Raw genomic sequence first — 12,936 nt, 5'->3', positions numbered from 1 at the left:
ATAAGAGCAGTGTTTTGATAAAATATTTAAAGAACTAGATCCCTGTCCAAAGGTTATTGGTAAAGAGGCTGCACTTGATTTTCAGAACCTGGGATCCTGATTTCAGCTGTCGATTTCCATTGATACAGCTCTGTTGTTTCAATGGACCCTGTTTGGCTTTCCAATGACATCAAATATGGTCTGAAATCATAAGAGAAAGCTATTTACTCTCATTTTTCAGTCACAGTAGGATATATCCAGAAGTCCATGAATATATTGATTTACAGTTTTTCTGAAAGTAGATTCTAATGATGTTAGCAATTGAAATCAACCCCCGTGGACATCTGGTAGTCAAGAAATGTTTTATTTAATTCAAGCATGGAATTAATGTTGATATGAAAGCTATATCAAGCAATTCTTACTAAGCAGCAGTAGGAAGTGCCTTGTGGACATTTCTTTCTTTATTTTCTCTCTTTTTTTTTCTTTTTTCTTTTTTTTTTTGTTTTTTTGTTTGGGGCGAGTGTTTTTGTAGCAGCACAGTTAAAAAAACCTTGAAAGGAAATGCACAATAGAGTGAAATATTTTAGCAGTCAGGAAGACTTGAGCCTTCTTCTGGTTTTTTTTTTTTTTAATATTAGGAATCACTCTATTGCAGCTTGATATGTTGTTTGGCTTATATGTGATGGATTTTCCATACATGTATGTGGTAAGAAGGGAACCAAATTTCTTCTTATACTGGATATGTCAGTTTTTTCATAAGTAGCATATCCTGCTAATTTTGGGTCATCACATCATATTATCTGTTTTTACTCCATTGGCTGCATACAGTTTTCTCTTTAGAACTTGGGAAATTTGCTCATAGCCCTTAACTGTATCCCTAGCATCTCATCCTATCATCCTACATTGTTGTAAGTGAAGTCAGCTATTGCCTGCCTTCAGTTCTTCACTAACTATGGAAGCATTAACCCATTCCTTACCTCTTACCAGAGCTTTTCATACAGCTCTTTCAAGTTTGAAAGGGTCAAGCCCTTTAAAAATGAATTATTTAACATGTAGCAGTGACAAAGTTGATTTCTGCAAATAAATTACTTCTTAATTAATATTGCTAATACTTTGTTAAAAAGTTTATCCCTATATTTCCCTTCTATTTATTCATCCCGTCTTCAGATTTTTGAGTTTCTAAGCCCTTTCGTGCTGATTTCCAAATAAGCTGTATTTTTATATACAAGAAATAGTTTAGATGTGACAGTAAAGATATGGATTTTTTAATAACAAATACCATAGATACTACTAATTTATATCAGTAAATTTAATAATCTTTTTCTCCCTGGTCTTACATGAAGATCAAACCACTTAATTACCAGGATTTACCACTGTTTCTCTGGAATTTCATATCAGTAATGACTGGGAAGTCTATTTACTATGCAGATAAAAATGTAGTACAAATAGACTTAAGGTTAGAGAAAATATTTGAATAGGAGATAGTAGATGTGAAAAATACATGTCTGAGGCAAACCGATTAGAATGAGATTCTGGGTTGACACAAATCGTTATAGCTCCATGGAAGTTAATAGACCTATACCAATTCACATGAGTTGAGAATCAAAATAATGAAGTTAACCTTAAGAGAAAAAGGGAGAACTATGGATGGGACTTGGGGTACGCAGTGAGGAAGTCGGTATGTTGCAGGGAAAATGCACAGCAGAGATGACAGTAGTGCTTCAGCCACTGGAATATTTTTTTCTCTGGCTCTGTATGTCTGGTAGTTGGCACATAAATGGTTTCTTACACACAAGAACATGGAATAGGTAAGAACGTTGCCGCGTTTGTCTCCAGTCAGGTTAAAAAATACAGTTAAGTGGTGCAGCCGCTGGATGTCTCTCTTGTTCTGCTTAGATGAATGAGGACTGGCCTTTCAGAGTGAAAAACCTACATCTCGGAAAGATAAATGGGTCAGTATGGAAAGCCAGCTGTCCAGTGCTGCCTAGCTGACTGAAATGATATGACACCAGTCACCACCATGTAGTGGAAAAGCACCAGGTACATTTTCTTTATTCCTGCCAGGGATTTCTGGCTCAGGTCAGTTGAAGTTGGTAGTAACTTCAGCTAGACAAGAACCAGATTTCCTTTTTCTGGAAAAGTCTGCACCTTCTATTTATTTCTCTATTCTGAAACAGAATTAAGAAAGACACATTCAGATCTTCCCATGAAATCCTCTTCTGGAAAAATAACATTAGGAGAGCCTTTTGGTTACCTGTGTGAGTCGAGGGCAAAGGGCCAGGTCTTTGTTTTGCTCAGCTGCATTGCTTAAGCAATGGAAATCTTTCTGCATGTGCATTATCGCCTCTAGTTTGTTTGATGCATCAAAAATAAATGAATGCAGGAAAATGCTTAAGAAATCCTTTTGAGGTTAAGAACTTCAAGGTCTCTGACTTGTGTAGAATCAAAGAGCTTCATGCTGCTTCGTAGCACATAGCTTTCAGTGATCTGAAATGTAGGGAGGAACAGAGTGAAGCCTCAGGCAGTGATTTCAGAAGGACCTATGAAGGTGAGTGCTTAGAATTTAGGGTTTCAGTGATTTAGCTAGGATAATACAGGAATTTGGAGTTAAGGAGGAATGTAAGAGAGATCTTTAAGTTTCAAGGTATTGTGATGACTAGATAATTTTTTCCATTCTTCAATTTTCCACACTATTTTCAGAGTTTCATTTGTATATTGTGAGATAGTATGTTTCCTTATATTAATACTATTTGTTTAATTCTTTAAGTTAAAACCAACTTAGATTACAAATTCTGAATGCTAGAAGTATGATATTTCAGAATTCTGCTGGAATGTTTTTCTGTATCTCTCAGTATACTGAAAGAAGTTACATAACTTTACTTCAATGGTTGCCAGTATTTGAGCTCCTCTTGTTTATTTCTGTCAAAAATATGATAGAAATGATACATCTTTATGTACATTCTTTGTAATCATAGTGGGATTAAAAATGAGGTCCTGTTCCCCTGAATGTAGCAGGAAAAAAGACAATAGGAAACAGCTCCTTTGGCAGTAACCCAAACCTCTCTTTTCAATCAGCGCTGCACTCGGAAAACTCTGGCTTCCTCTTTTTCTCTCTTTGTGAGAATTCAGGATAATTCTACAGTGTTTCACTGTTTTGGGGTTTTCTTTGCCTGCATAGGAAACATTTTTGACTTTTTTATTTGCCTGTCTTGTGGCTGGTGCTTGGGAGGTGATACCTATTTGTCTGCATCTTCTGTTTGCCCACAACCATTTTCCTCTCTAGGACTACAAATCAGTTTCATTCCACTCTGTTTCCTGTCGGTTTTCTCTGTAGCTATTAAGGAAAACAGGCAGGGAAAGTGTGCCTCCCACTTCTTTGTACAAGGTGGGTTTATGAACCAATCTTTTGCCATATTTTGAAATGTGCTGTTCCCGATTCTTTTGAGCTTCACTTCTTTTTAAAGGACCTAAACGGCATTTGGTCATCCAAGAAGTTTTGCTCTCTCTTATCTTGGACGGTGAAATTTTAAGAATATCAGAAGTGTTGTTTAGCAGTCTAAACTAAGCCTTAAACAGGGGATGTGCTCATTGCCATGTTCTTAAAGTCTAGGGCAGACAAACCTGCATTTTGCTATACTGAATATTTTAAGGCCTCTACTCCTGCTGGATTTTAGCTTTTCCAGGCTAGTATTGGGAAAGATCTTTGCCTAATCCTGATTATGTATAAAAACAATAAACAAAAGTGGTTATTTAGTGCAAGAGCCAGATTGTATAGTTGTTATCTTAGACTGGCAGTGAAACCCCTGGAGAGTTATTTAATTTTGTAATTAGCATGCAATTAGAAAAGGAGTCTTGCTTTGAGTTTTTTGAGTTTGGGGTTTTTTCCTCAGCAAAATCAAGAATAAGCATCATCATAATGTATGGTTTCTTTCTATAGCTTTCAGCTATGATTGCTTCAGAGTTCATCATTAATTATCCTATACTGTATCTTGCAACAATATTTGTCCTAGTGTTGTCAGAGCTCCCTGTAGTGTGGATCTATTAAAACTCCGCAAAAGAATACATGAAGGGAAAGGGATAATAGTGTATGCAGATGAGTGCAGTACAGAGCTCTGACGTTCCAGTGTATTTTTAGTCAAAAGCAAATGTCTGTCTAATTCAAGAATTATGGAAAAAAAGTGGATCTGTAATTATGTTCATAATTAGAGAGGTCCTTTTTTGGTGCTTAATCTAAATAATGTAAAATACGTAGGTTTCTGAGCACCATAGAAAACATCAAAGCTGATAATGTAGGAGGTTATTGTGGTCCACGGAAAGGAGCAGGGACTAGATTCTAAAATAGTGAACATCAGCATAGCTCAGTTGGAGCTCTTTATTTCTATTGATGTACACTACTTGGAAATTAGTTTATGACTTCAAGTTGCATAGAAACAAAGCAAACCAAAGAAACTGTTATGAAAACATCCATCTAGGAAAACATTGGGGGAAGAAAAATACAGTGAAAACAGAACTCTTTCTAAATTAAATTTACTATTAAATTTAATAAAGTTTCCTAGTGGGAAGTTCCTGGAAAATGTGGACTGAAATGTGAAGCAAACTTTGATTGCTCTTTTAGCTGTCTTGACGGTGTATTTACAAGAATTAAATTTCTTTCTTTTTTTTTTCATTACTTCTAAAGACGCTTTCTAGAGAAAAATACCCATGCTCCATAACCACCTTAAGAAGCATTTGCTATGGTTGTTTCCAAAGGAACAAATAATAGTTTCATAAATATCAAAGTTAATAGGCTCCTAAAAACAAGGAAAATTGCCTGTAGGTGATTTCTGCTTATAGAGAAATAGCTACTCTCTGAACTGAAACTTTCACTAAACTTTCTCTCTAGGCCTGTTACCTATTACTGCATACTTTGCTGTCCTGTTCCTACTTCCTTTAGCTGTTTTGAATCAACAGTGGGTAGAGCAATACTTAAATGAAATGTACTTGAGGGTAACACATGATCTAACAAATTATAGAAAATAAACAATATTAAGCGTAGCTTGTGACTATAACGAGATCAGAAACAGTCTAATGGGGACACACTTTTTTTTGAAAATGCAACAGCTATGCCACATCATCATAAAGCCATACTTATGGCTGGCTTTGAAGAAAAGATAAAATCTTTCAAAAAGTGGCTTCCAGAAAGGAGTCTGAGAAAAATGATTTTTTTCTTGTATTGAGTTGCTATTTGGTATGCAGTAGGAGCTGCTTCTCCTTTATTTTTGCTGCCTTTTTTTCCTTAATTTTAATTTTAGTGGTGTTAAGGCACTTAACAGTCTGGATAAGCAGCTTTTACTAAAGATAGAAAATCATCATTTTCTGCATAAAGTTGGTAATATGTATAAGCCTCATAATGGTCATACTTGGAGAAAACAAGAGCTCTTTCCTCCCCTTGGAGGTGCAGGAAAACCCAGCTGCTGGCAAATTAACTTACATTGTGCTTTACTTTTCTTCCATTTAATATTTGTGTTATACTGAGGGGGCTTATCATTATTAGACAGCTCACAGAATCATGAAAGGACATGTGAAGTATGAAAAGAGATGCTAGAAAATTGGGTCTTCCTGTTAGGATTTCATAACAGGCTTTCAGTCCTGGTGGAGTTTCGCTGCTAGAGCCTTAAACCAGTCTAAATGCAGCAGAGCTGATTTTACAGAAGGCAGCAGGAGACTGAAACAAGACTGAGCAGCGCTGGTTTATGGCATGGGAACAGTCTGGTGAAAGCTGCTGGTACTCTCCCCATCACGACTGAGCTGGTTCCACCCAGGACGTGCAGGTGAACTGTGATTTAGTTTGGGATATTCTGCATCCCCACTTGGGGTGCCCATTAGATAGAAACTAAGAGGCCCTTGCCCTACTCTTCTTTACTGTTCCTGTTTTTGGTAGTTTCATTGTATGTGTTCATCATGTTAGATATTTGTATTTCACATTCCTCAAGTCTACTAAATTATTTGTCAGTGGGGAGGAAACATTCATAAAGTTGTTTAACCACTGGCAAGTTTTAAAGATGTTATCTGAAGTTTGACATAGCAGCTTTTATAAAAATCTTTATTTTTGAAAGGTAATTCTAGGAGTACATTGTTACTACTAACACCCCTGGGAGACTGGTTCCCTCCAGAAAATGTATGCCTCCTTAGAAAAGATGATGAGATGTCGTAGTCTTAACTTAAGAGTGAGCTCTTAATTCCCTCAACAGCTGTTTTTTGACAAATCCATTCCTGATGCTCTGTTGCAGGGTATAGTATACAATAAGGAAAAACATTTTTTTCTCCTTCAGGCAACAAATAAGCCTCTCCCCCTTTCCCTCCATTCAACTGTAGTTGAGCAGAAACCATCATAGAAACTTAGAGGGAGAAATAGAATTCAGCATATATTTCTTCTAATCAGTAGGTACAATATAAAATAAAACTCAATCTCCAACAGTTCTCTCTCTCAAATGTGCGTATCTTCTTTCCCCACTACGCTAGTCTGAAATAATGAGGCAGGAACCAACCACGCAGTTAGGCTGGCTCTGGTCTTCTCTTACTCGGCTGTGGCTGTCAGCATCAAAATTTCTATTACCTCTCTCTCACTTAATTTTGGGGGTCCTTCTCTGCTCTTATTTTCCTTCTGCCACTGATCACTCCCTCCTCCTCACGTCACTCTTTCCTTTTCTTGATTCTCCAACAGCTTTTCAGTTTGCCCCACATTGGCAGGACTGGACCTACTGTATATTTTGTTCTGTCTGATTGAGGAAGCAGAAACTTAGCATCCCTTGGATTTCTCTGGGTGTTGTGTAATTGAATTGTCTAGAGTGTTAATCATCATTTGATTATTCTGACATTCTTGATGAAAAAATATGTACATTAAAATCATAATGTAATTACAGAATTTGCTTTTAGCATGAATATATTTCTTCTCAGCGACATTGAAATTATTTACTACTCCCAATATTTATATATTATTTTGACAGATATGCAGTGGACTATGAGTAATTTTAAGGTGGCACAGTTTACTCCGTGCAGCTTAAAAGCAAGGATTTTCCCCCTCCCCTTTTGCCCCATCACATTTTGTTATTAATGGACACATTTGAATTGTCAGCTTTCCCAAGCCTCGGTGTACAGGCTGAATGATCAGATTAGTTTAATTGCTTAACCACATCGTTGCTAACTTGGAGTACTGCAGACCCTCTTGTTCTTGCTTTATCTTTTCCCTAGCAGTTCTTCTGGGTTTTTTTTTGATTCATCCTGTTAGTTTAAACATAAGAATTCCAAGCCGAAATAGCCTGTAATGTGGAAATGTAGGCTTCCAGGAGCTGTGTGGGCTAGGAATAAACTTTTGACTTTGTCAGGAGGCAGGATGCTAAGACGGCTCAGCTGGCAGGTTAATGATGATTGTCATGAATATTAAATGATAGAACCAAAACAAAACTCCCAGAGAGATACTTATACACAAATCTTACATAGCAACACAACCAGCTCAGACAGCTGGCTCTCTATAGACCTTCTTGAAAGAAAACAGCGCTGAGGCATATTAGGATGATTTTTATAAACCGGAAAGCCAATTTCTGATGCACTGTTTGAAAGCTAGAGGTCTTAATGATTTATAGCTTGAAGCAGAAATCTGTTTTCTGAAGTAGATAAATAACAGGTAAATCATATCTGTGCTGTTCTCCCTTGTATTAAGTGTTTCAGAATATTTTTGAGCATTGTGCTCGCTAAAAATGTGTACAAGGGGTAAGCCTTACTGTTAAAGTTCATACTAGCTCTCTGGTGTGCAGCTATAGTCCCACTTCTTCCTCTGAAGTTCCTCTAATCCCTTCTTTGTTTTTTTTTCTCTCTAAAAAGACCACATTGCAGGGCACAGAATAATAAACTACAGTTGGTTTTCTTTCTTTCTTGTGATTTGTCCCAGACAGGATAGGAGCTTGCTATTTACAGAGTTCCTCCTTCAGCTCCAGTGGCGTAAAGCTAGCTCCTGCTACGTGGAAAAATTGCTCCAGCACATGCAAAATATTAAAATTCAAGAAGCTTGGATTTATTTGAAGTAACGCCATCATAGATCTGGGATGGTTCCGTTAACAGCACTGCAGTCATGCTCTGTTTCTAAAAGGATATCTAAAGATGAGACATTCTCTATGGCCCAGAGAGTAATCTTTGTTACACTTTGTAAGTTGGGGTCAGATTCTTGCACGTAACTTCCTTGACTTTTATGGTTATGTAAATTTATACCAACTTAATATGTGGTTCAGTGATTTTCAGAAACCAAAAGGAATGAGCTGAAATAACAGAGTAGATTTTCTCAGATAACTGCATGTAGGCACGATCCATTTACTGGTGTTACTCTGAGTATAAAAAGATAAAGTAAATCTAAACTATTTTTAGGTGCGATGAGTCAGTCTAAATGAGTTGATGGAAAAAGATATAAATGAAAGGACAGTCCAGTTAGAGGAACTTATGGCCTGTAATGCTTTTATATAAACATTCTGCAGAATTCATTTGGCTTTCCAAACCCTGTCTGTAAATCAAGAAGTGCTTTCTGGTGGCTCATGGAGACCTCTCTAGTCATATGGTGCTAGCTGTCTTTGTTTTCAGTTCAATTGCATTAAAAAGAGAAGTAGAATTTTAAAAGTATTTATGTAAGGAATTGATGTGGTTATTCCAGTGATATTACTGACCATGAACAGTGCGTGCAATCGGAAATAGAAGTGGCCAGCGGGTTCCCAGCTGTGAAGGAAACACATTCAGTGAGATAATTTTTCAGCTAGTATCAGGACAAGCCCTGATTTATTTTTGTGGTTGTTAAATCAAACAGCCTAGTGGAATGGGAGTGATTTTTTTAAGGGTAACGTAAACCAGATACATTGAAAAGACTTACTTAGACTAACTTATATTTGTGTTTTCACAGTACCATGAGAAATTTACACACATACTCTCTGACAGGGCTTGCAATAAGGTGAGCTACAGTATTGTGGAATAATAGTTTGTAACTTTTTCCCTACGTATTAAAGTTTCCTATAAATATATATTACTTTTTGAAGCAGATACAGCTAACATAATTATTCAGATAAAATCTTGCTTAATATTTTACTTTTTTTCAAGCTGAAAAGCTCCTTTAGGTACTTAGGGAAGTTCAGGTTAATGTATCTTAGTCTGCAAAGGCTACAAACAGCCTTGTTTGGTATTAGAGGCTCATTTCTTTCTTACTTACTTGAAACGTCTAGCCTATTTTATCAAAAACTAGCTAAGCCTAGTGGATGAAAAGTTTACCTCTAGCTTCCAGCTGCATCTTCATTTTGCACATTTTGAATGTATCATTAAAACTCTTGACAATGTTGTGAAACACCTTTTGTACAATGTCTTTAAGTGAGCTGAGCCAGAAATACTGTTGGGGTCATCGTGGTTTCTACCAGTATTTCGACAAACAAGTGACTAATGGATGTATAGGCAGATTCCAAGCGATGACAGACATGGGTGAACATGGGTAAAATATACTCACTTCAGCTGAAAGATGAAGCACCACAAAGCAATACCTCTTTGGAGTGAAGAAATTAAAACCAGAGCTTCAGAAAGTAACATTCTTGATACTACAGCCATCTCAGGGTCCCACCAGCCCAAATGTCCAACCAACATTACCTTCTTCAAATGGATGAAAGTCCCAATACGGATGAAAGACAAAGGGAATTCAAGGGAAGCATCAGCTCATTTAACAGCCAGGAAACCTAGCATTAAGGATTGCAAAGTTGCAGTGAAGCTGACGACTGCACCTTCATCTCTGTGTCCCAGGTCACCTCTTCAGCAGCAAAACTCCAGCCTTCTTTCTTAAACTAGAATAGGCATCGTTTAAAGACAAAATGAGAAAAATTGGGAAGTTACGGACTGAATAGCACTAGCATGATTTTCTATGAATCCAGGCACCTGCAAGGTATCAAAGCAAAAGGCATCAGTATTTTTGGAAGATGAGACTGAGGATGTCAAGCAAGGAGCCAGCAGTCACGAACTGTTTAATTCATGCTGATTTTCCCAGAACTGTATCCAAGGAGGATGTCACACTTTTCCGTTCTCAAGTTCAACCTTTTCTCTCAGTGCATCAGCAAGTTTCACCTCTTCTGAAACTGTACTCTCCCGTGAGTTATTTATAATCTCCTGCTGCTTCCCGTAAGTAGAATTTCACTCACCTTCCTTCTCTCTGCCTCGGATCGTTATATTCCACTGATACGCTTCTGCTTCACATAGAAACCTTTCAGCAGCCTGTTTCTTCCAGCTCCAAGACTGGAAGAAACTCAAAGGAGACCATTCAGAGAAATGGGAAGGAAGTATTTACTCTTGGCAGCAGCAATTTAGGGACATATGTAATATTTAATGTGTAGAATCATAGAGGCTCAGCACATACTCAAACATCCCTCCTAAGCATGCATTCTTAAAATCCTTTCCAGTTCACTAAAATTGATAGGTTGGTCTTTTGCACACTAACGTTGAGAGCTTTTCAGATATCCCTATAAGCTGCCATCATCATTTCATTTCTGTCTACCATTTTTGTGGTGTCAGAGATCAAAACTGCAGGGCGTTATTTCTGACTTGTTCAGTTTAAGGAATACATGTAATAGAACATGTTTTAGAAGGACTGTAAGACTGTTGCCTTTGTCTAAATTTCTAGATCTGTCTGTTGTGTATCTCAGACATACATGTATGTTTGTCTTTCTGTAACACGAAAATACATCACAAATGCCTTGAAAGTCCTACTGTCCGACTCTTAAAAGGTATTGTATAACTATTTTAAAGTACAGAGCATGGTTAAACAATAAATAAGGAAAAATCAGTGATATTCTTGACACACTTCCAAGCATAATGTACAACACAGACATGTTACCTATGAATATAATCTCAATTTAAACGTGTAATCCCTTCAATTAACACTTTTGCCGTAAGTATACTTAGGTTTGATGCACAGTTCTGCAGTTCAGAATGAATACTTTGCTTTTTGTGGAGCGATATTTATTCTTTTTAATGAGACTGTGTTTTCAGGAGCTTTGCTCAGACATAAAAATTAATAAAGGGTTAAACGTAATAAATGAGTTTGAGTAACCTAGCCCTTATCTGTGATCATTACCAAAACAGCACTGCAATGTAAAATAAAGGGTATGTAGCCGCAGCCTCCAACGAGCAGAGTAGCTCCTAGGATACTCTTGATCTGCCACAGCTATTTTGAACCAGTTATCAGTTTAATCTATAAAGTTATCCTCCAGGCAGTTAATTGCTTAGTAACTAAGCTCTGCGTATCCAACACAACTGATTTTAGTATCTCCGCAAAGAAGCATAGAACTAGGCACAGGGAAGTTTTCACTTCAGTCGTCATCTAATTCTATCTGTCCAAGTGCCAGAAAAGAAAATTTCCTTTCCTCTCCTGGCTGAAACAAATGCTACCTATAAGGGTTTTTTTTTTTTCATTCAAAGATTCTGTTGTCTACAAAAGAAGGGTGCAAGGCTTTTAAGTTCAGCTCTACAAGCACACATTCCTACAAGTTTAGGCCTGCTTGGATTCAGTTCATGTGTTTGACTCCTTGTCATCAGTCCATTATCTGTGTTGTCATAATCTCTAAAGCCCAAGTAGATATGCCAAGGGGTGGACTCAAATTTTCGCAATGCGAGGGTTAGATCTAAGTCTCTCCTTTATTTGCTGCCTTTGCACAGTGTGAGAAAACTTCCAGCAAAGTCTGGAAGGTAAAATAGGGACATTGGGATATCGATTTCTTTTCCTTTTTCAGAGAGGTTTCTTTAAGTTGAGGGAAAATTATGTCATATTTTGATTTTTCTTGGATGGCTTATCTCCAAGACAGCTTGCACCGAGATTCTTCTAAACTTTTCACTTCTCAGAAAGATAATGTCTCATGTCACAAGGATAAAGGCTTATGTCAGGAAGCACTGCAGAACACGGTAATCTGAACATTCATTAACAGTGCAGAATTTCTGATTGCAACAGCTACTGCAAATAACCTATGGGAAACAGTCATAGGAATTGTTTATTCAAGAATATTTCCTGTGGCTCTGCAATTCATCCAGGTGCACAGGCTCTATTTTTCACAGACGTTAATCTCGGTTTCTATCTGTTATGTTGGATTTCTTGTCAACAGATAACCCAAGCCAAGAAGATCTAAACGTAAGTTTTGTAAACAAGTAAATTAGGACTCACACCTTCTACTGAACAGGAAGAAAAAAGCCAAAACAGGTGTTATGCAAAGACCGACAGATGGGTAAGGGTACAAGTTTACATTGTTATCACTGACCATAGTTGACAGAAGCAAAAATAGGAAGCACTGTCTGTTACCAGACCTGCATGTACTGCTCTGCCAAATCTACCTTACTAGTATAAATTGTTGCAATAGCACACTGAGATACATTCTCATTTCCCACCTATTCTGTTTTCTGGGTTAGGGCTTTTTTTGGTCATGCCAAGATCAAAATCATGCCTACGCTATTAAAGTACTTCTAGCAGTGATGCCCACCTATCATACACTTAGTTCTTTGAGACTGACTGAATAGAGCGGAAAAAAAAAATCACCTTTTGATATAGCACTGATTTTTCTGTCAAAGCACTCAGATACATTCTATATTATAACTGTCTGAATCAGCATTCACAGATAGGGCTCTGAGTGAAGTAGTTATTACAAATCTAAAAGTTAAGGGGGTTTGTTTGTTTGTTTTAATCAAAGCATTCACAGACAAGGACTGATTTTTTTTGAAAATAGCCATTCTGTATACCATGTAAGTAGCTTTCAGGTTATAGGTTCATGTGTATTTTACTTTGTCTGAATATTACTCATGGTGCATGGATTTGTCATATAAGTTGCATGGCTTGTATGTTTCCTGTACAGACAGAAAAACATTAAGCAAAAGCATAAATGATTGATGGATAACAAAGTGTATGATTGTCATCACTTACGTCAG

General features: G+C 37.2%; 1 protein-coding gene across 7 annotated transcripts in view; it reads left to right on the top strand.

The window, feature by feature from the left end:
* PACC1 (proton activated chloride channel 1) overlaps nucleotides 1-12,936 on the top strand; it is a 99,418-nt gene that overhangs the window by 46,440 nt on the left and 40,042 nt on the right. For 2 of the 7 annotated variants that reach the window (XM_075147021.1, XM_075147019.1), the window contains 3 exons: nucleotides 7,907-8,160; nucleotides 8,900-8,947; nucleotides 9,359-10,149. The exons of 3 other annotated variants lie outside the window; for them this stretch is intronic. The gene's annotated coding sequence lies outside the window, so the exon portion shown is untranslated. Of the gene's footprint in view, nucleotides 1-1,875; nucleotides 2,020-7,906; nucleotides 8,161-8,899; nucleotides 8,948-9,358; nucleotides 10,150-12,936 lie in introns of all 7 variants that reach the window. 2 more of the 7 variants (XM_075147020.1, XM_075147022.1) reach the window with 2 other exon arrangements.

This window comes from Calonectris borealis, chromosome 3 (genome assembly GCF_964195595.1).
Source record: "Calonectris borealis chromosome 3, bCalBor7.hap1.2, whole genome shotgun sequence".
Classification (NCBI taxonomy): Eukaryota; Metazoa; Chordata; class Aves; order Procellariiformes; family Procellariidae; genus Calonectris; species Calonectris borealis.
This window is presented reverse-complemented; position numbering and strand designations above follow the sequence as displayed.